Here is a 25133-nt window from a genome sequence, read left to right as displayed (position 1 = left end):
ATTATAGTAGGTATCCAATAGAGTTACTTTAGGAACGATATTGGTCAACCAAAAGACGCCCATTGCAGTAAATATTTAAAGGATAGTTAAAAATGGATTAAGTTTTAAATACATATAAATAAGGTAGGTATAACACTAAATTTAGTCCCTTGCATTGCTAGACCTATTTTTCCCGGTACTTAATTAAGTATTATTAACAAAACCTGTTAGTATTATATTTGTCTGAATATCAAGAAAAATATCGTAATCCCATGGAATCGCAGCCTTAGTGCGCGTAGAAAATGAACCGCAGGCAACTATTATCACATTCTTACTCAGTGTGTGTATCCGAGGGCCGAACACAATGCTTGATAACGAATACGCGTGTAATATTTCCTAGTAAACTACAGACTATGGGATATTGATGGACCGTTGTCTATGTATACTTATTGAATATTGTTAGGCTAGTTATTAAACTTGATTCATAGTACAATTTAAAGGAATAAAAATTTAACTGGCGCGTATCCGGCATATATTTCATTCGTTTTTTTCTCGATTTACAAATATTCTAAAACTGACTATTTAGGTGAATACATCCATGTAAATCAAAAATGTAAGTCATGATGCAATCGTAAATTACATTCAATTGCCGCGTCCTTTTTATTCATATCGACTGAAATGTCTACAAACATTCACGTTTTAGTAAGAATCTCCTCAGTCGTCCCGTAATCTGCGTCGAATTGACTTTTCCGCCGGAGAGCTGACGAGTCTTCGTCTGTAATATGCCATAAACGACCCGAACGTATTGGACCCGATGCTTGGAGGTTGATAAAATTTCGTTGATATTTGAATGCGTTATATTCTTTTCGGTTTATGGCCGACCGTCCCTCCCATATAAATACTAGCGCGCCCAGTCAGTGACAGTTTGTTAACGCTGTCAACTTTTACTAATGATTTCTCCATAAAGGATGACCCACGTAAGACCGGGCCGGAGCTTCCGTTCGTTTTTTATGGAAAGCGCCACGTGATCACCGATTAGCCGTCATAGAAAATGATATGTCGGACGCCTCGGCCCGGGCACGGCCCGGTCTAGTGTAAGTCATCCTTAAAACCTCCACCCACAAGTCTCAACAATTTAATAACGCCTAATAAACAAACTTCTTAAATTAGCTACCAAAGTTAATAAAATAACAAATCGAAAAATAAAACAATTTTCACGAAAGTTATAAACCTGCACAGATTTCCATATCTGCGCGAAGTTGGCACAAAGTAATTCCTCTGGTTTGGAGATAAATTTTACGTCATTTCCTGTCGCCTGGAACTCGGCAAAAATTATCAGGCATCGGCCCAGGCTTTGGGACCATTTAAAATTAATGAATAATGTTATCTGATAATGATTCTGGAGAGCTTAATTAAAGTTTTCTTTTTTGTCACTTTCCTCACTTTATAATCGCATGAATATCTTAATTATTTTCTCCACGGATAAGACTTCTTAAAACGAGTTTTTTAAAACTCAGTCCTAAAACAATTTTCCTGATAAAGCACTGTTAAGTTAAACTAAACTTGTCAGAAAATGGTTATTATGTATTTATGTAACTGAAAAGTCCGCATAAATATATACCTTATACTAGAAACCCCGACAATTGATTTACAATTGTATTTTTATCATACTGTATATTCCTTAACGAGTAAGTATAAGGTTGACATGATTGTGTAACCGCCGGGTATTGATTGGTCGTCAGACAGTCGACTAACAACAAACCCCATGCTATTCTTAGTGCATTGCGCTACGAATAAGATTCGATTTTTATTAAGCCTTATCGTACTACAAAAGAATCGCTATGTGTGGTAGGAAAAGGCAAAACGCGAAGCAAATATAAAGAATTTAGATCAAAAAGAGCGAAACATTTGGGAAATCGCGATAACATCATTCAAAGGATGAGGAATGGAGAGCTTTATACGCCTTTGAGTGAGTAAAAATGAATATTTGCGGATCTACATACCGAAGCAGGGGAGATGTAAGCATAACTCCTTGAAGTTGGTGTAGTGTTGGATTTCGACAAAGTCCAATCCATTTGTGTATCAAAATATAATTTCATAAGGAGTTGCCCTTAGTTTACGTTAACTAAACAATTTCCCTTCGTACACATAACACGTGATACCTGACTCCAGATATATTGTTTGTTTGTTTATATTATTACAAAATATTATAATATATTATATGGTTTAAATAATAATGTAAGTACTTATATTTATATGTTAAATTCGCATCAATAACATACGTACAACTAGTATTGTTTTTGGCATGTTTTTTGTACCTTTTATATGAATAAACAAGCAATCCACCCCGGCTTCGCACGGGTTACACAAAACCTTAACAAATTATACACCTAAACCTTCCTCAAGAATCACGCTATTGATAGGTGAAAATCCGTTTAGTAGTTTTTAAGTTTTTCGCGAACATACCTACATACACACCAACAGACAGACGCGCCAGGAGACGTTGTTTTATAAGGCGTAACGAAGTGATGTAATAAAAACTATTGCACAATACGCATAAATATACATAAGGTATTTGCATAAACCGATCCTCGACTGTAAAATTAAATTGTTCTAAAACAAACAAATATTCATTAACTACACGTGTACCGAGTGTAAACTATTATAGTTATGTTCCGTGCTGGCAAAAAATCCGGCCATGCATGCTAAAGGTGAGGGGCAGGTAATTGCTGGCAATTTGTAATAGCTGTGTGATCGCAGGGCGGAATGCCGGCGCTAAACTCCGCTATTAATTTCGTACATTTGATTAACGAAACTACTTGTTATGCTAATGAACGCTGCGAAAGAATGCACGCTAACGTGTTAACACGACGCCTTGTCGACACGTTGTCGTGTTCTTGCAATATTCTCGCTTGCCATGTAATTGCTGCTTAGATCTAATTTTCAATCTGAACTCAGTTAGTCAAAGTTGTCAACGCCATTATATTTACATCGAGTATTATAAATTCAGATTAGTGTCTCTTTTATTAATTCACAAATTCTAAATTGAAAATTATGCTTGGTATTTACCAAATTCTAAATTATGCTTGTTATATTTTTAATCGTGCTCGTTACTGAATGTTACTGTTAAATTCTATTATATTCAAAATACCTAATAAAATTTGTACTTTCTTCTTCGGAACAAAGGAATTTTGTAATAACTATAAGTGGAAATTGTTTTTTCTTATGTTCTAACTATATAAATTTACCTTGTTGTGTTATTATGTGCTGTATGTTGCCCAAATAAATATATAAAAAAATACAGAGCAGCTGACTTTCTGTCTAATATGACAAGATCTACATTTTCAAGATTCACTCGGCGTCTTTAAGAAAAGAGAATTGAAACAGTTATTTTCCAGCATTTTCGGGTTATAAATTAATTACAAACTTTTACGACATACCTGCGCTCGCAACTTGCTGTCTCTAAAGTGTGTCAACTTTATTAGTAAAGTCATAAAAAGTGCAACAAGTCCATAAGTAGGAATTCATTTTTAAAGCGTAGTGCACATCCTAAGAATATCCTACTGAACCTATTCTCAGTAAAAGGAACAGAAACTTAATATAACAAATCAATAAATACAATAAATATTATAGGAAATTATTACGTCCCACAGTAAACTCAATAAGGCTTGTGTTGTAGGTACTTAGACAACGATATATATAATAAGTATATACATATTTATAAATACTTAAATACACAGAGAACACCCATGACTCGGGAACAAATATCTGTGTCCATCACACAAATAAATGCCCTTACCGGGATTCGAATCCAGGACCATTGGCTTCACAGGCAGGATCACTACCTAGCCAGAATGGTCGTCAAAACCATAATAATTGCATCTGTTCTTGCATAAATTCTGTTATTAGCGCATCAAAGATCCAAATGTGTATTTACTAATGAACAATGCTCATTTAAAAACTCTGCGTTTGAATAAAAATTATCTATACAAACATCTAACATCAGCCATTTACAGTTAATAAATAAACGTAATCAATATCTGAAATATTTTATACAAATTGACTATGCCCTACTTAAGCAAAGCTTTTACTACATGACGTTGAAGACGATAATACACCAACTTAATATGTAGATAGTTAAGTACATTATTAGATTATATTGAAAACATCCTTAACTCAAGAACACATTTTATACCCCAAATATTGAATACCCCATCCAGGTCTTCTTGTCACCTAAGTAGACTTACTGCCGTTCAAAGTACAAAATATGCACATTGCATTCCTTAAACATCTCTCTATAAACGTGTGCAACATAAAATTGTAAACGAACTATCATTTTAAACTAAATCCAATTTGTTCTGCAATTACGTGAAGCGCGAACCGGCAGTGACACGTATAGTGATGTCACTGCAGTGATAACATCGCGGCGAGGTGTTAATGGCTGATGGCTATCATAACACGATTTAGCGGCGATTGTTTACATTCGCCGCGACGGCGGGAGGGTTGAGCCACGGCCGGTGCTTTGATAGCGCCGTGACGTGAGCGCTATAAGCTATCTTAAGGTAAGCGATTCGCTTGCCTGGTTGCCTCCGCAATAAATACACGTTTTACTAGGCGTGTTATTGTTGAATGTTTGGTGAAATAAAAATAAAAACCGGCTAAGTGCGAGTCGGACTCGCGCACGAAGGTTTCCGAAAAATTACGCAAAAAAACGGCAAAAAATTCATGTTTGTATACTGTATTCCATGTCAAAAGCTGTTGTAGATTTACAATAACAATATGTACCTCTAGGTAGTTCTTACTCTTAGATATTATCACATAGCTGAAATAAATCAGTGTTTGACCAAGCATCTTGTTTTTTACAGCAAACGCAAAATATTTAATATGTCAAATACAGCCAATGTAAAGTGGCGCAGTAATGACGCGTTTCGCCGCGTCAATAGTTGGTTTGACGCGTTTAGTGCATGGTTTTAGTAAATTACGTGGTTCACTAATTAAAGAGACACGATTGACCGCTTATTAATCACGTTTATTGTCTCATTACCGTGACTTTGTGGACAGTTTTGTAATTAACCGTTCTATTTCATTACGTCATTAAAATTGGCTTAGTATTATATATAATATTTAGTAGTTTATTTTCACATGTCGCAAAACATGGATATTATCTAAAATTTCGTCATTATGTGCGAGGCAGCCTGGGGTCTGCTTGACATCTAGTTCCAAAATTGGCTTAGCGAGATGCAAACATATATATGTATAAATGATAATAAATGACAGATTAAATTGACAATACAATACAATACAATACAAATACTCTTTATTGCACACCTCAATAAAAGAAGACAATACAAAAGAAAACAGAAATACAAGCAGAGGTAAACAACAGGCGGTCTTATCGCTAAAAAGCGATCTCTTCCAGACAACCTTTGGGTAGCGGAAATTAATAAATTTACATATGTCAGTAGGTGTTGCAAATGCAATGAAAGAAACCTATCACTAAATACATCGAAAACAGACAAATTACCATGCAAATAAAAATTAACAAATTAAAAATACATATACAATACATATGCATATCCTTAACGTTGAAATTGACCTCCTGATTTTTCGATCTATTTTATTGAAACCGCCGTACTTAGCATACACGCTTACGCAGTTCATTCTTTGAAAAGACTTTTTTCATCACACTTGCTAGGCAAGGTCCGTATAACCCAAATTTTGACCTAGGGCTGTAATGTGAGTCCGAAATTAGGGAGTAGTTCTATTTTTTCCCCTTTTTTCCTGACAAGTATGACGAAAAACATTGTGTGTGCCAGGCGCGGTAAAGGAATTACGAACTCGTGTTAATTAAGCCCTCGCCTTCGCCTTCGGGATTCATTTCACACTCTTTGGATTTTTTTCTTTACTAGGTACCCTTAATACAGAATGTAGTTTTACATTCGCAGATTTTACAGTGCCTTTGTAAAATGAACTAGATGAACTAGTAACATACATTTACATTTAGAGGTATTTCACATTTTTGATTGACAGATTTTTTATACTAAGTCGGTGGCAAGCAAGTATACGGCCCGCCTGATGGTAAGCAGTTCCCGTAGCCTATGTACGCCTGCAACTCTAGAGCGTTACATGCGCGTTGCCGACCCTAACACTCCGCACCCTCGTTGAGCTCTGGCAACCTTACTTATTGGTTTTATCCGCCGCTAACCTATATGATGATTGTAATATTGACGAGGAGGCGCATTCTGAGTTTAAAAACGGGTTATACATTTGATCAGAGTACGCCATGTCATTATTACAATGTATGCCATGTCATTAGTGCATTAAGTATGTCCCTACTAATCAATGTCAAAATATGAGTACCTAATGAAAAATGCAACATTCAAAATCATATTAAATTCATTCGTGTTGGAACATTCGTGATTCGATATCGATTCGATCTCAGGACAGACGGTTCGGCTGAAAACTTTAGAACACGGAAGGGCATCGAACACGCAAACCGTTATCAGCATGGAAATCGGGCGCTTTATGTGTTATGACCCCAAATAACAGAGATTCTACCGAAAATGGTATGAAGTCTCCTTGTAGTATAAGATACAAAGCGTCTTATTAATAGTACATCCAGAAAACTCTTTACCGTGTCACATTATAAAATAAAATATTTATAATGTGACACATTATAAACGGTACTTTTGTGATATAATAAAAAAAATCAATATGAACTTGAATAAGACTAGAAATGTCACTATATAAAAAACACTTATTGACAACGCATCTAAACATGAAATAGGAGTATTTAACAGTTACTTGAACTCGAAAAGTTAATTGGTTGAAACTTCAACATTATTTATTCCATTCAGTTTAAAGCGGGATTGTCTCATCAAAGATTGGCAAGTGATTTTATGCATTAAGTTCACAGAATCAGATTTACAATTACACGAACTCTTATAAACAAACTTGATTGCTTTACAAAAACTCAAATAACTAAGGCAGTGTCTCAAGTAGAGGTTCATTTAAATATCAAAGACGAAATTCAAATTACTCCGTTTACAATAAAGGCTCAGTCGGTACGGGATTACGGGCTGATGTAAATTTCCGATACTCATTTTGAGGATAGGGTTCAGATGTAAGTCACGATCGTGAGGAGCTGGAGCCTGTTGATCCCGGAAAAGGTCATAAAGTGTAGGTATTTATTAGCGCTAGTCCGGATGCGCAACGTTTCGTTACATCTAAGTGATATTCCTTTCTGATAATTAGGATTCTTAAAAACCGGCCAAGTGCGAGTCGGACTCGCGCACGGATGAGATTGGATTCCGTACCATTACGCAAAAAATGGCAAAAAAATCACGTTTGGTGTAAGGGAGCCCCACAAATATTTATTATATTCTGTTTTTAGTATTTGTTGTTAGGTATAGCGGCAACAGAAATACATCATCATCAACTCCTTAGCTATCATGGCTCATGTGATACAGCCTGGTGACAGACAGACAGACGGACAGACGGACAGCGAAGTCTTAGTAACAGAGTCCCGTTTTTACCCTTTGGGTATGGAACCCTAAAAACGTAAAGAATTATGCATCACATATGAAAACATTTCATTCTAAATTATTAATTCGTACGACAGCGTTCACATCTAGAAAGACTAACACACGTATTCCAATCTATTCTATTACATATTTCAAAAGTCAACTCACAACATGTCAGCTCACGGAAGACACAAAATAAAAACGCAAAATCCTATCAACAATCCAGTTGACATAGCAAAATCAAAATTGCTACCGGCATGTTAAACGTCTGTACAACATCCATTGGCGAACGATGACATAGTGACGTAACAAGAACGAAATTCGAGCAGTTGCGTCCACAGGATCCCTGATAGCGGGCGACGTCGACGTCGGTCGTCAGCGGCGCTTTGTCTTGTACACTGACGCTAGCAAACCGAACCACGGAGTTTGCATAACAATGCTCCGAATCTGATGCCTACATACGAAGCATCGGCTATGCATAATCCGTCTGATACGGATTTTTGAGAGGGCTACTTTCATTTACTATGCGATATTAAGGAGAATCGTTTTATGTTAGCGATGGGCAATCGTAGAAAATAATTTAAATACCTATGTAATTAATTTAATTAATGTCTAGATTAACTATCAATACATTTTGATGACAAAAAGGAATTTCGTAAGGGAGCAACCCATTACCATCTAGTTCAAACTTCCGGAAAGCAGTACAGTGTATTATGTATGTAGGTAATTGTGATAGTGTTTACTTCAGCCGGCGTATTATGGATGGCTTTATCCATCTTTATCCACGTGATAAAATAACTGTCTTAACTTTTTAACACCATGGGATAGAACGTGACGGATACCGTTTTATCACGCTGTCACCTTAGTCACCTAGACAAGAACGACCATCATATCCGTACAGGTCGCTTATCCTATATTTAATGATTTTAACGAATAAATTAATAACACATTCGACCTTAAAAATGGACATGAAACTAATTTGTTATCGCGTTTTTTAAGTAGCTTATAATATGTAAGTAGGTATCTACTACCATTCTGCACAACGAGACAATTTGAGTAAAGTAAAAAGGGGTTTCTTTTGTCTTACAGTAATTAGTCTTTTACATGTCAAGCCGCGGGTTATAAATCTAACAGAGACATCGTATATAATCGAGACCGTGATAAATCTACATGAAGCCTCTCTCTATTGTCCAGGCTCGCAAATGTGTGCCCCAAAGCTAATCATCTTAAGGCCCTACCACAATAACATTGGCTATTGTCGATCAAAATACATCCTACACAACCTACAATAACATCTTATTGCAAGTTCGGCTTTCGCATTCATAGGTGGGTCGTGGTTCCCCTCATATCCAACAAGACGTCGCTAGTCACATAATGGTCCCATTGTTCGACATTGAAGATTGTTATCTTGGAATGAATTCTACCTAGAACGTTAGTGGCTATAATTTATTTAAACACTACAAATTTGCCTCATGATGTATTGTCCAATAGCCTGTATCGTTTACGCTGCTTGGGTTGATTGATTAATTTAAATGAGGCAGTTGATGAAGTATTGCAAACAATTAGCTGTGGTTCGTTGAGCAGATCATACGCAGATAATATAGTGCATGCTATTACGTTACAACCACTCACTTACAATACAATACAGCTACATGCAGTGCAATGATTCGACATTCGGCCCTATAGTGTTTGATAACTAATAAGCAGTAAGAATATTTTCAGTGCAGAAAAATACCTAGTTCTAATATTCAAAAAGCGAAAGCATTCGCGACTAATTGTGTACGTGATATCTCACACTAGGTACATAATTGTTATATGTATAAGTATATGTATGTTTATTTATATATATTGAATTTGTATATACGTAGGTATATTTAAAATGTAGATATATTTGTGTAAATAGGTAAGTATAGTATAGAGCTAATTAATTTAATAAAGCTACAAATAACAAAGTATAGTATCATAGTAGTAGCGACTTGTGTCTATTTTCATATCCAGTATTTACAATCCTGCACCTAACTAACTGTCTCTGTTTAGCCCAATGGTTGACTGGTAGAGAATGCCTCAAGGCGTCAAGTCCGCCATTTGTATTCTTTTATTTTTTGTAAACTTGTGCAATAAAGTTTAAATAAATAAATAAATAATATTGTTACAAAGATTGCGATTACCATTATCCTAAATTCCCATTCATTGAGCTTTCAGGTGCTTCTAAAAACGCATAAAATTTCAAATAGGGTTTTCACTTTTTCCTCCTGGGGCATCTTGGTATCAGTCAGATGCAAGCCTTGATATGCAAAGTGTGAGGCGAACGAGAGCTTTTTATATTTGCGGCTTCCACGCGGATTTGCATAATATTGCTTCCTTAACATTCCAACTGTGGTACTATGTAACATATTGTATACCTAGCGTTCGGGACTGTGGTGCCTAATAATGAGAACTCTATTCAATGAAGTAAACTTTCATATGCCCTTAATTAAACCTAGTATTGCGTTGTTGGCTTTTTTATTAAAGTTTTGTTGCTTGCAATAATGGAAATTGCTTTTATTACGAGAGTTTATTTAATATCTACACTATTGAAAGGGAAATTAAAAGTCTGTGTTAGATATGGATTTAATATACGTATTTTATTTATATTTGATATTCACATCTAGTATTGTTACTAATTTGTGATAAGCACAAGCCTTAATCCTGCTTAGCAATTAAAGTGCTTCTAAAACCCATAAAATTTCAAATAGGGTTTGAATTTTTTTCCTCCTATACACAACTGACCATGTCAGAGAGTATTGGGATCTTCGATGTTGACATTTTCTCGTCATGTTCAATTCCGTTATGGAAGTAAAAACTACTTCGAAGTAAAACCACGCTGGAATCCAAAACACTGCAGCATACTATTATTTTGTTAGTCTCGAATAAACGTCACGAGTATTGCTGTTATTTCTAACTAGGAGTATCTTGATATCGAGTAGGAAGCCCTTTGACTCGATCCAGAGGCACGCTGTAGGAGTCGCCGATAATCCCTGACTCAAGCGATATTAATAAACCTTTAATTAAGTCTAAGGACACTTTGCTCCTTATCTCGCTTATACAATAAGTTGTACTCATAAGAACTATTTGATTTGATGCCCACGGCTGCATTCTACCACCGCATCACTCGCCACCGGTAGGATATTTTTTCTCGTGCCCTTGGTAACTAAATGGACATGCACTGTGCGGTGCGGTTTCACGGGAATTTCCTACAACTAATTTTTAAACGTCTTACACAGTTTAGGTACTTGTCTGCCACTGACTTGGAAAAAAATTGTCTAATATTCTGTCAGTACTTCAACAAATGTTAAAAGGAAACTCAAATAATGTTTTTTTTTAATTCCTTTATCTTAAAGTTTTATTCTTCGTTCATTTTTGCCTGTGCTTATCACCGACCACTAAACAAATCTAGCTATCAACTGTATAAAATCGGCTGAATTGCTTTTTTCTCAAGTGTGAGAAGTCAATGAAGTCTGGAGTAGAAGATAGTGGGAGCTGGGCGGTGTTTGATATGTTTGGATAGTCAAATGCTATGGAAATGAGCCCGCGGCGTGCTCTGTTTTAGCACTTCTTTGAATTTGTAAAATAAAACCTTTTCCTGCTTTTGAACTGTGCGGAATGCTATTTTCAAACACCCCTGACTATAAAAAAAAACTTAATAAAAAAATCTCTCTTCTTCCTCGCGTTATCCCGGCATTTTGCCACGGCTCATGGGAGCCTGGGGTCGGCTTGACAACTAATCCTAAGAATTGACGTAGCAGTTTTTACGAAAGCGACTGCCATCTGACTTTCCAACCCAGAGGGGAAACTAGGCGTTATTGGGTATTAAGTACTAACTAACTATGCCTGTGGCCTCCCCTCTCTCCACACGAAGATTTCAACAAACAAAGGCAGTCTATGTATGTCAGTCACTTTGGTCTTTAAGAGTCACACGAACCTAAAGCAAAAAAGCTGCTCCCATACAATCGAGGTTACGCTTTCATTTTAAAACGGCATGCTTAAGTTACATGAAACTTGGCATTAACATTTACATGACCTATGTCATGTAAATGTAATGCCAATGTATGATCTATGTATTCTATGTCCGGTACTAGTTCTCGTTATCTAAACATATATTCTTGTATTGTTTTCAATATGTATTGTAATATGAGTGTTGGTTATAGTCAAAATTTATATATACAAGTATCCCTGCCCATGTTCGTTAAGTCATTTGTACGTAGGAATTTACCGTGGGAAGAAAATATACTGATGCAACCTTAAAATCCAAAATGATCGTAAAAATCGCAGTTCTATTACTATGCGAGGGTTGACAGCCTCTCAAAATAGCACAATATTATATTATACATGACAAAACTTCTTTCTCGAAAAAGTAGCGCCCGGGCTTCGAAATTAACAATAGTCCGACTTCGCTGTCACAAATGTGTCATATAAGAGCAGGTGCTCTTTTCCGTGACAGCGAGCAGAGCACGTGAAGATGACGTCATTATTTGCCCCGGGTTTATTTATTCGAAACTTGTGCCCGCTTCGGACGACCACTGTCCACTCACAACCTGTCACTGTATTTTCCTGACCCTTTATTTTCACTTGACAAGAATATTCGGAGCCGTGTCCCCTCGATATTACATTCCGATTCGACTTTTTATTCGTGATACATTTTTCCAATTGTCTCCATGGCGCGCCGCCGCATTGCGAACTAACGGAATAGAATTTTCAAACAGTTTTGATTGATAAAGGTAGATCGATTTTCGCTTTCTTTGTTTGCGAAATTAGATTCGGGAGGTAGCGCGTAACTTCAGTTCCACTTGATTAATGGTGATTCGAGGGGATTCAAGAAAAGGAACGATTTTATGTCGCCCGGCTTTCAATAAAACACGAATTACCAAATCGTTTTCTCGCACTTTTTTAAATTTTATCTAAAAATAACCGTATTTAGATGGACGATCGCGATATCATCCCATTTACCGAAACAACGCTCGAGCCGAGTTAATATTTGATGTGTTCTCGACTTTTCTCGAATTTAACGCGCCGATTAAACAACGCCGGGCGAAGGATTTTATGTGAATATTTAAAATGCTATATTGGTTCTATTTCGGCAAAGATACAACTGCATTGCTCATATAGTCATAACATTTTTACTAATAGCTGTGATTGTGTAGCAGTAGTGAAGAATATAATTGTTGGTAATTGTTCCACTTTTCCTTTATATCTAAGTTTGGAGGTACAGTCAGCGTCATATAGTAGGTAGCCATATTATTTGTATGGCGTACCGAACTATTTGAATACTATCTACCTACTATATGACACTGACTGTACTAGGTACGTATAGTAAGCATTTAGCATTTCCTTGATTAAACGATTTCACACAGTCTGCGCAAGACCTATTTACGGTCATTTTGGCTGATGAACCGGAGAGTGCCATATCTATATTAACTTCAAAACATTTTGATGATGTTATAGAACAACTAAATTGATTTTTTTTAAAGCAAATCTAAATAAAAATAGATTAGCCATAATGTTAACACCTTATGTAAGTCTACTTGGGCACATACTCACGATATCAAAATGAAAATCAACGGTACCGACTAGAATTCAGCGAGTGTTAACAAACAACACACTTAGTTTAATTTGAAGGTGATTTAATTTACGGAACTCGTAAAAGATTCTTCACACTAAGAATAAGAAGTTTCCAAAGTTTACATTCACACAATCAGAAAGTGGGTTAATGAGATTCCCTCAAGAAAAACATCTCGTTAAAGCATACATTATTCAAGCTTTCGCGAAGTTATTCCGCTTTCACGCGTTCATTAGGCACGGGAACAAACTTGCGAATCCCCTAAAACGCCTGACACACCTACTTATCACCGACGCGAACTATTCCCAAGTATTCGGCCTCGTCCCGGCTACGAGCCATTATCTTGTTATTTAAATTTATCACTCAACTTTTATCCTCTAAATTTATTGTAACAGGTAATATTTCACAGGTTATTAATTACGCAGCGTCGGCATGCTCACGGTGTAACTCTTATTACATTATGTCAGTTTGCAAATTGAAAAATTCCCGGGGCGTGTGTCCCATCTCTCCGAAGTATTTTGGCAAAATTATTCTCATTCATTAAGTTGAGAAGTGGAGGGCGCGCTCGCGAGATTGTCGACGTACCATTCACTTGTGAGTAACGAGGTGACTTCCTGTTATTAGTTATGTCGGCAAATTGTTTTTCTTACGCTTTTGTGCTTCTCGCAGATAACAGGTTTCAATTATAGACGGGAATAAGACGAGCGAGCAGGCTAGTATTAGATTTACGGCGACTATCGCCTATACATAAATCTATTTTATCCTACTTTTTTAATTGGAATTGCTTTTGTTATTTTCCTCATCGATCAATGCTTGTTGCCACCCGGCATTAAAAAAAAACGATTTCCAAACTTTCTGAACGTTAATTAATTAAATAAATATAAAAAGTAAATGTATCGTCTGGTGTAAGGGCCAACGAGCGAACATGCGTGTAATAGAAGCGACCGGGGCGCGCGTGTCTCTAAGTGCCACTCCATTAATTAAAACTTATTTGTGACGGTACCTAACATGCGCTACATAGACCCTAATTCCGAACAATATGTGAAATCACCATAACGTGAACTCTGCTGTTTGACCGACCTACTGCCGAGATCCCTCGTCGCAAATTCACTTAAACTGTGATTACAAGCATTACTTTAGAATTTTTATGAAAATATATTTTTCCGGATTTTAAAGCTGAGTAATATATCATAATATTGTTCTGTACGAAATATACAAAAATTATATAACACGATTTTAAAAATTCTGATCACACTAGAACTGCATGCCAAATCGTTTCACACAATCATTTTCCGAACAAAGTGGTTCAGAAAATGCGCTGAAGCCTTCAATTTCGACATCCAATACAATATACGCTAGAGCTGCCGCAAAGATGGAAAATCTCTCAAAAGGATAGCGTTTAGCACGAGACAAAGACTGATTTAGATCTTATCTGGTAAAGCCCTTTGCTGGACCCCACTATTTACTTTTCGCAAGGGACTGCCACTGCTGCGACGGTCGACGGCCGAGCCGCTCAAAGCGGCTTGCGCTTTACACCAGGGCTACCTTTCGATGTTAACTTTGAATTTTATCGGAAAACTATCGACAAGGGCTTGGAGAAAATTCCAGGTGTTTAACTTCCGCGTAGACAAATGTAAACTCATTGTGACTGTAAGCGGTGGAGTCGCGTCCGCTATAAGGGCCCTGGGCCATAACCCCGAAGTATTCTGTTGAACATGTGTTGTACGTGCCACCGCTGCCGTTCAACGAAAATTCCTCCTTATAATTTCCCATTGCTTAACTCGGCGTAATGAAGTTTATTCGTCGCTACTTCATTGTGAGTCGTTCGCAGCGAAGGCGGCGAGAAATGTAATCAGTTGCGAACTAATATCGTGTCGTTTGCACTTTGCGAAGCCCCCCTCGCGTATGGAAATGCCTCGTTTGAACCGCCGTTAGTTCTTTTGATTGCTGCCTCTTCTATTCTCCTTGTCGAATTAATGCGGAGGTCGCGCGTGGGTAATTTTGGGAAAATTAAAGGACCGTTTCATTTTAGTCTATGGCCCTTTTCAGTTAATATTAGTATGATTGTGGATGCTCGTCTAAGAACCTTCTTCCATTTAACAATTCTCAACAAGATCACCTGATTTTGTTGAGAATTGTTAAATTATAATCAAGCTTGTGATGAAACGAGGAGCTCTCTAGTTAGAGATTGATAAACGACAATATCGATCTTTTTTAATCGTCTGACTATCATAAAAATAGCGTTTTACATATGATTTTACACAATATGACACGACATTGTACCTTAAATAAATTATAATGTGTGCAAAAATATCGAAGACTCAAGTCAATAACTCCAAACAGATTTTTAGAAAAACAAAAACGGCCTGTTGGTCAAGTAGACAATGACCCTGTCAACCAACCTGGGTTCGGATCCCAGTAAGGGATTGTCGGAGTTTTTTTGAGTAGAAGTTCCAAATTTTATTAAACTAGTAAATTATAAAATAAGGCCATTACAATATAAATAGACGGTTATGAAATAAATATACTTAGTAAATGATTATATCCAATTAGTTATAAATTACCTACAAAATGGCAACAAGTTATTGAACAATATGACACATACATTACCTATATAACTTAATGTAAATAACTATGTTAAAGAAATGATTGAATTTCTTTATAAAATACGAAAAAGTGAACTTCGCGTGAGTGTCGTTTACATGTTTCAGTAGGTAAGTACCGCTGATACTTAAATAAGCGTTATAATCCTTTAAAATGGATGAGGTTTTCAATGTTATGTTTATGGACATGGCCACTTACCGACATTTAAAATATCAGTTTACACTTTAGCTTTAGCGTTATTCAAACTATAACAATATCAACTTGATTGGATATTGGTTTGACATTACTTGCAGTGTGAGGAAAATGAAATTGTTACAATTTATATTTTATCAATCTGATATTGATAATGAAAATGAGATTTTTTAGGATTGAATGATGGTCCTTATAGGCTTCAAAATTATTATGAGTGCAATATTCGTATCGGATTAGATAGGTATCTACCGATTAATATTCATATGAATTAAGTCAAGTAAGTTGGTTAAATATGTATTAAAATAATATAACAAATATCTTTCACGTAGCCTTAAAATCGTTTAACCCTTTTTTGTATGTGTATGCTAAATAAGTACGTATGTTTATTTGGGCGGCTTCTGACTTCTCAAAATCTATTATATTACACGCTATTTCGAATCAAAAGACTTCGTAAAGAATTAAATAATACGTACTTTACCGTGAGTGACTTAAGCAACACCCTCAAAGAAAATGCAAAATATATCCGGTAGGAACGAAGCCGAAGCATGATATAGCGTGCGGTACGTTCAAGTTCACGCAAAATGTAAAATAGGAATTTCAAACTTTATAAAGATGGGGATAGAGTTGAAACTCTTCTGCAAGATTGGCGCGGAATACTATGATTAATGCATTTTAAGGAACGTTTTAGTTGCAATAGAAGACTTTGACTTGCGGAGCGTGACTGCGCAGTGCGATGCTGCGAGGATTATGCCTTCTACTACGTCGAACGTAAACCAAACTTCGTTTTTAAAGTTAAATGATGAACGAATCTATAAACTAGCAGGGAGCGTAAGAGCTATATGCGAATAATTTTACATGTAAAATAGAATATTATTATTTATGAGATCAATACGGATTACAGTGGCATACGGGTACCTAAGTGTGGCTGGTCTTGACATTGTTGGGGCCTGTTTATCCATTGATTAGTAATTATTGAGAGTTCATACATTTGCTCCTTGCCTCTTGCGTTTAGTAACAAATGCCTTATCTCGATATAAACACTAATCAATGTGTAAACAAACAGATCCCAATGTGAAGGCCAGCCACACTTAACCTGCAGCCACTGTCATTTGGACGTTAAGTAGTTATTTTATCAGTTAACTAAAAGCATTGTTTACGACTACTTTAATAGAAGTTTTTTGCATTTAATAACATCTTATCTCTTAGCTGTTACATTAACACAATATTTTTCAATACCATTCTTACAGAGAGTACGAATATTTTTTTTGGCATTGTGGCTTTCACTTACCTACCTATTCTGAATGCAAGTACGAGTATACCCAATTAATAATTCTATACTCCATACTTATGTATTACAAAAATACTTTCAAAACTTGTGTATACAATGTTACTTTATGAAAGAATCCTATTTGTTAATCTCGCAAAACTTCGAGCTTATCAGGTATGAGGTAAATTGCACAAACATTCCAACAAAAGATATCAGAGGGTGGCACACACAAAACACAACAATAAAGTTGGCCGGAACCGCTGACCATCGCAAAAAGCGCATCGTCCGCGGCGTTCTGAGCACAATACCAGCTTAAATTGTTCGTGAAAGCGTTATGCACTCTACGGTTTCAATTTCCTCGCAAACTAGCTATTGCAGATGTTCGGACGACACTCATAAATATGATTTGAAAATCGTTTTATGTATAAGTCATAAACTTTTATCTTTCCCGCCAACACTAAGGCTCTCGTTTTAAACGGTTCCAGTTAGTTTCCTGCACAAAAGCTGCAGACGTTTTAATATCTGACTGTCTGGTAGGTTGGATATCTACTGGTGTAAATTTCGTTGAAGCAAAATGGCCCTCAAGCACGCCACCTCTGCCGGTCAAATAATGCTGTCCTAATGGGTAGCTATTGCTAATGTATTTCGGAGAAACGTCGCAGGCTTCCCTTTAACCCGCCTGAGGTTTCGACCTTCTCTCTCGAAGAGCGGGTCGGTGCCACGGAGGTGTCTGGCTCGTTTTACCTCTCCGGTTTATTAAAACGCGTTAATTTTGTGTTAGGTGTTTTACATAAACGGCATGCAACAGGCAAGGCAGTATGGTTGTAATGTAGATGTTAACTATGTTTGTATAATTAGTTACGTTATATGGTGTGATAATCGGGGTTTAACTAGAACTTATTAATAATCTGTTAACAATTGTTTAGTGTATTAAACACACAATTTAAAACTATATAAGCATTTAACAGTCGGTTCTTTCAATTGGAAATAAGTAATTATTCTTCTTATACAATGTTTTTGAACCATGGATATTTAACGGATAGAAAAAAACTTCAATACTTAACGTGTAGGATGGTAACTCTAGCTCCCATTTCTTTTAAACATTTTACTTATGGTGCTCTATTGGCTGTTATAAAATGTAGTATAACGTCGTGTGACACGAACGACAAAATAAATCACTACAAATACTATCATGCTGTCCCTGTCACACGATGTTATATAACATTTTGTAACAGCCAATGTGGGAGCACAATTAATAAAAGTAAAATACATAATTATAAAACAAAGCTCATAGAAGATGCTATTGCAACCTTAAAAAATGACATCAGATACTTCTTAAGTGGATACGAGTATCGTTCAGCGGTTTTAGTGACAGCTTACATACAAGGGAAAGCAATCAAGTTCAAACGTAAAGAATAATGTTCTGTGTGTGCGCTTGTAATTCCTATCCATTAATCCAGGATGGGAGCCCTCCGCTACCCACCACGAATTAATTACATTGCCTACTGGATTTTGAGTGTCTGAAAACTAAACATTCGAAGCTGAAGTAGGGCTTTAGCGGAAATTTATTACTACGAATGCCTTTTGTTAAAACATTAACATTAATTACTGAAATATTTTCATTCCCATTTTGTGGGTCAATCTAAAAATTATAGTTCAATTATAAAACCACAATGAGCTAATTTAAATTGTTGACAACCCCACAGCGATCTCTGTCGCGCCCGGGCATCAAACATTATATTTTATTTCAGTTGCAATATCACATTTTCAAAATTATTTGTCAACGAATGTACGTCATAAAATAATTAAGCAACAAAATATCAATATTTATTTAATCCACTGATGGTATTTCAATTAATTAAAATATCCTGTTTATACAGAACATGTATATTTTGTGGTGCAGAATTAATAGTGGTTTCATAGCACCCATTATGCGAGGGAGTTGGATAAGAAATACGATAGAATACTTTACCTGATTTCCCTAAAACATACTGAAACATGTTTTTTTGTTGAATAAGTATTTGAAAACATAATTAACATAATCTATATATACAAAATACGTAGGTACCTATGTCCTAACTGATTGACTCATCAACGAAGTGAAGCGATTTTGAAAAATTCTACCCTGGGTGTTAAAACGGGGATGACATTGTATATGTGGTACAAGTTTTATTTTAAGCTAGGAATTTGAAACTTTGTAAACAGACATTGACCATCCCACTAGCGCGGAGTTAACCGTCAACCCAGTGTCATATTTAATTGTACTGGTAACCATGGTAGCTCCAGGTTTAACCGGGTAATCTCGGGTTAGTTGGATGGTGCAAGTGGCCCTAAGAGGGTTAAAAAAGGGATAAAATATTGTTGCGGAAACTTTAGGGTCTTGAACCTTCGTAAAATTACACAATGTTTCTCTTATTTAAAAGGTGATTAAAAAGGGGTTGAAAAATATTTTCCATGACAGACGGCCCGATTCGATCTTTAAGATACGTCTAGATACGGTATCGATTAGATATGTCAGTGTCATAAGTGACGTTTTTGTTTGAAGAAACGTCATTTTTGACACTGACATATCTAATCCATATCGTATCTAGATGTAATATTTGACGTATGTATCTTATAGTTTCAATCGGGCCGACACTTGCAACTTCATACAAAGGCATTAAGCAGATACCTAAACAATTAAACATTATTGGCGTACAAGAAAAATAATCTTAGCGTTCTTTAACATTCTCCCTCTAAGCTTTAAAATGGTTAAAAATGTATAGGCACCGTAAAATAAAAATGTATTTTGCAAAAGCATTGCATCCTAAATAAGCAGAATTATGAATGCTTTAAAATTACGCAGTTAATACGATAAACACCAGTGCCATGAATAGGTATACCGTCGAGCTCATCAATAAGTGTATATTTCAGGCAAACTACACATAAAGTGTTTGCCTATATTATCTGATACGCTTTATATAAATGCCCAAGAAATAGCATGAAGATTTGATTCAGTATAACAGAGAAATAAAATTCATAGGTATCCCTAATATTTTCTCGTTTGGTGTTGTGTCATGTATCATAATAACCGAATCATGCCCTCTGATGGACAAAGGATTACACGAAATCGAAATTATGTAATTGTAAGTATGTGGATGCTACCTAAAGATAGAGTCTGTGCGGAAAGAGAAGAGTCCTGGAATGTATTGGGCCCCATACAACAAACTAAAGTAGAAGGGTGTTACTTTTATATCCAATAAAAAGCCAACCATGGTGTTCTATTTTCGAATTTACAAACCTAAATGAAATAAAGCCACAATATGCGTTGAACTTTGTATCTGACATGCGACATTACTGTGTCTACAAACTGTTAATCAATCAAGTGTCTTGATCTAACACTCAATGTTGCCACTCTTCAGTTACTGCCACAAGCGACGGTTGTACACGCAAATACTGTATACATAATCAATAAACCGGAATATGGACGGGCTAATGTAATTATTAACTAAGTATACACATGGCCTCTATCGCGGTATCCTTGTACACAATCGACAAACAAGGCTCGATGCAGACTGCAAACAAATAAATATAGGGATGAATTATTTGATGAGCTACATGAATTGCTATAAACGTTTGTATTACGCCGTTTTTAAGGCAGAGTAGGAACGTGAGTTAGAATATCTTTTCTTGGCCACAGTTAGTGTCATCCATTAAGTCATGAGTCGTGCGCGTTTTATTTTATTGATTACAGTAACATTGTGATTAGAAGAACATTTTGAAGTCCTTTGAATTAACCGTAACTATAATCTTAGTTGTATCCATGTTGTATCATTTTAGCCTTATCGACGAAAGGCGCAACCTGAAATCAAACTATGAGGAACTCAAGAACAGTTTAATTTCTTTTTCTATAAACATGACGTTAGAAGTTAAAACACACCGCTTCGTTATCTATAAACCTGTTACAGTTATTTACAATGTGTTTTGCAACACTTCAAAAGCTACCAGCTTCTGTAATATGGAGTTTCATATCATAGGTATTTTGATATACTGTAGTTCAAGTGCTTAACGTGTATAGTTCGCAATGCTCGCAAACAATGGCACAAGTTCGAGTGCATCACAATCACAATAAGACATACCTAACAGACAAGTTACCGCACTTATATGTCACATAATATATCATCCGTCGTCTACGATGACAAAGGTCGTAGTTTATCAGGCACCAGCCTGAAGCACAATGCAATAGCTGCGAAGCCAAACTTGTTAACTACACAAGCATAAGACGCGAGGGTTCTGTGCTCATACTAGGGTAGTAGGCTGCTAATAAACATAGATACAGGGCGTGTGCCGCAACAGATAAGCTCAGTCGCAGCGACATGGCGACAAGCTGCACTCCCGTCCCATCTTGGCCAACCTAGATAGATAACTGACGAGTTCATTATATAAAATTATACGAAAATGCAGTGAAACGGTGCAGCGCTGAGATTAGGCCGTCTAAATTCGAGCTTAAATTTTAATCGCCAGTTAAAGCTTACGTGAACGGAATTTGTGAAAAGCTCCTCTTTATTGAACACTTTGGTGCTATACTTAAAATGTTTGCGAGTACGTGACAGGTATACTTAGGTAGTCGGCGATAGGCAGATTTGGAGCGAGTTTGAAGGGCGAGAGTAATTGCTGTCTAGCTAGAGAATAATGTTTATTATCCCTTCTGAGTATTTTGTGTAAGTATACGAAAAACTGTTGATGTTTTGAGATTATAAAAAAAAAGTAATATAAAACTATTATTTTAATTATAAGTACTTAGTTATATGGTGTTTTATAAAAGTCCAGTACTTGTCTAATGCAAATTTTCCATATTGTAATCGTCCCCGGAGCTAATTTTCAGTTTTTGTAGTATAGTATCAAGCTCTATTAAGAATTGAGGTAACGTGCATTTATTACCACATTCAAAAACGGTTAAAGTGAGCAACCTTTAAAAAATAGAAAATAACCTGATACTGTAAATAAGAAGTTCAGAACATAATGGTGCAAAAGGGCCGATCAAGAATCATGGGCTGTTTTTCAGTGGGCCTTATTTTTACACAGCTACACCACCGGCCGGCATCGAACGGATTCTAATCAATTTAATTTATCAGGGATCCCCGGAGGCGGCGATTCGCTTCATTTAATGCACGTATTTTGCGGCAGGGCTGATTGTTTTGAACCATTCGGCTGTACGGTCCATTTAGATTAATTATTGGATTACTTACTTAATTTCGCTCCGGATTATGTGGGTAATACTTGCACAGTAACGTTCACAATGGTGAATGCATTTGAAAACTGCTAGCATTTACGCGCCGCGCCGGCGTCGTTTGCCCGAATTGTACCGGCATTCAATCATATATTCCGTTCAATTGCGTAATCTAATAGCGAGCTAATTACATCAAACTAATACAAATTGAAAAGGTGACCACGTCAACCCCAGAACTGTAACGGGAGAGATCGTAAGAAGTATTAATTATCGTCAAGATTAAATAAGAAAGGAGGCAATCGAAGACCGAAATAAGGGTGGAATTACGACAGCGGCGGCATTTGTCCCGGCAACTAATAAAGGAGACAATATTGCACTCGATACGTATAAATGTGCGAGCAACATTTGGGGCGTGATATTAATTCCGTCGGTAATTGCTATCGGCTCCCTCTGAAGCTGCAGCCGTGAGCCATGAATACGGGAGTTACCGCTATTTGTTCCTGACGTTGCGGTTTCGGCTTTTGCCTCTACCCCGTCCTATATTTATTTTCTTGGAGTTTTGTCCAAACACAATAGCCGACTGGATTATCGGACTCATTCCGATAGTTCGGCCCTAACCTAATGCCGCGGAAAACAATAGACTCATTTGAAATAACTCTACTGCGGGTTGGGCATATTAATGAACTTTTGTCCAATAATTGTATTTAGCAATGCCGGAAAATGAATCAATGGTTAGTAATTATTGCTCTGTATTTCGCAGAAAACTGGCATACCAAACTTATTAACTAGCGTTTTCTTGAAAAAAACTAGAGTTAAATCTGCTACTATTGCTATTTTGCTACTAGCAAAAACCACATTGAAATCGCGTTGTAGGTACACAAGTACTAAAAATTCAAAAAGAGAATTGTGGGATTTATTTGCAAGTGCGTCAACGGGTACGGGTAGCCACAACCGGACTCGTTTAGTTATAACAAGATAACTAGTGGAGCTGCAGTATCAAAATCTCGCCATCCATAAATTAAGGGCGCGGTTACGCTTGCTACCGACTGAGCCGTTTAAGCTCCATTGTGCATAACCGAAGAGGGACAGGAAACCACAACACAGCTCCCGCTGAACTGACACTAGTGATTCACTTAATAGTAATGCTAATTTAGATATGTACAATCAAATCAAAGAAACAAGTTCAAAACAAAGCAGTAACAGGTTCATAAAATCGTCACAAGATTTAATGATAGACAAGTGAATTGAGTTGTTCCTATAGCAAGTGGATGAAAATAAGGCATCGTCTCCTTAAAGATAAGTAGGACGTAACTGTATGCGGTAACAGGCCTCTCCACTCGGAGCTACCGTAGTGCTACCATGTACACCTGAGCCCCAACGCGTCTCATATCGATGAGAAGATCAGAGGAGATAAGGTAGATCGAAAGGCCGGTCATAGGTCACCAGTTGTTGGTCGCGGCGCATACAGGCGGCATGATGCGCGGTGCGAACGGAGGTTCTCGTTATTTTCAATTTCCCAACACGAGCGCCCTTTTCTACATGTTTTTGTATACGAATATGAGTGCCGAGTGTATTAAGTCATGAATCTTATAAAGACCTGCCTGATTTAATACGGTTTCGAGGGTGTATACGACTGTGATGCGAGCATTTTAGAAAAAGGGTCATAACTCAATTTTGGGTTAACTTTTTAGATTGCAAATTTATATACCTTAATGGAATAAAGAAAAGCATAAGTCAAAAGCCAAAGTGGATGAAGTTTGCCACAGAAATTTGAAATATAAGTCATTTTAAAAATGAAAAAGTAAAGTATAAAACAATCATCATCAAAAATGTGAGCAAGTACAAAAATATCAAGATTATGATAAATATGAGATTATAATGCCAGTATCATATTATTTTTGTAACAAAGAAAATAAGGTACCGTAATTAAATCATATTATTATTCATATTATACGTGCCTCACTTTAAATATAATATTGGTCGTAAAGTGAAATTGCCGTTGCGTAATAGTTATTAGTCAAGAATTTACTCATTTCCATTATTTTAAAATCAATTTACATTGTTATTTTTGTTAATTTACTTATTTGACTGATCTGTACATTGAGGTTTATTTTATTATTAATCGTGCTAAAACATTGAAACCCCAATCTATCTTTTATATTTAATATACATATACCTATAATATATTCTCGCCCCAAAACTAAAAACTCAATATAATGTGATTCACATTCCTTTTCCGCTTGAATTACACACGCTTGAAAGTAACTCGGCGAGGAGATAACACATCTTCCGTATATTTAAAAGGAAGGTAGGCGAGGTCCAACAAGAAAATTGTATTTCCATTTTTACAATTTCAATTTAGTATTAATTCGAGTCCGGGCACGGTCGGGCGCCCGCCACATGTAAAATATGGATCGGCTAAGTGAAATTAAAATGCTCTATAAATTGTGATTTTTGCAAGTCCTAAAGTGGAGAAGGCTTTTTATTATTTATCGCTTGCGAGCCGCTGGCCGCTTATTCCAAAATACGCTGTGTTAACTTGTCCAATTTAATAAATCGAATGCATGCGTGCCAATTTCGTACATGATTTTGATTTCAACGCACTAAAAAGGAGATTTTGATTGGTTCGAAAAGAGGAAAATTTAATTGATTTTCAAATTTAAATGACTCAATTGACCATTTTCTGGCAGCCTGCAACTCCAAGGGTTTCAGCAAATCACGATATCATGATCTCAAAAGATCATTTATTAGCAATGGATAGAA

At 36.4% G+C, this 25133-nt stretch overlaps 1 protein-coding gene and 1 long non-coding RNA gene across 6 annotated transcripts in view; one reads left to right on the top strand and one right to left on the bottom strand.

Annotated features, from left to right (window-relative positions):
• Positions 1–6161, bottom strand: part of LOC134792775 (uncharacterized) — a 171583-nt gene extending 165422 nt beyond the window's left edge. Inside the window, exon 1 of the long non-coding RNA XR_010144475.1 lies at positions 6121–6161. This is a non-coding gene — a long non-coding RNA (uncharacterized LOC134792775). The remainder of the gene's footprint in view (positions 1–6120) is intronic.
• LOC134792767 (RNA-binding protein Musashi homolog Rbp6) overlaps positions 1–25133 on the top strand; it is a 574739-nt gene that overhangs the window by 221517 nt on the left and 328089 nt on the right. The gene's annotated exons all lie outside the window — the stretch shown is intronic.

Source organism: Cydia splendana, chromosome 8 (assembly GCF_910591565.1).
Source record: "Cydia splendana chromosome 8, ilCydSple1.2, whole genome shotgun sequence".
Taxonomy (NCBI): domain Eukaryota; kingdom Metazoa; phylum Arthropoda; class Insecta; order Lepidoptera; family Tortricidae; genus Cydia; species Cydia splendana.
This window is presented reverse-complemented; position numbering and strand designations above follow the sequence as displayed.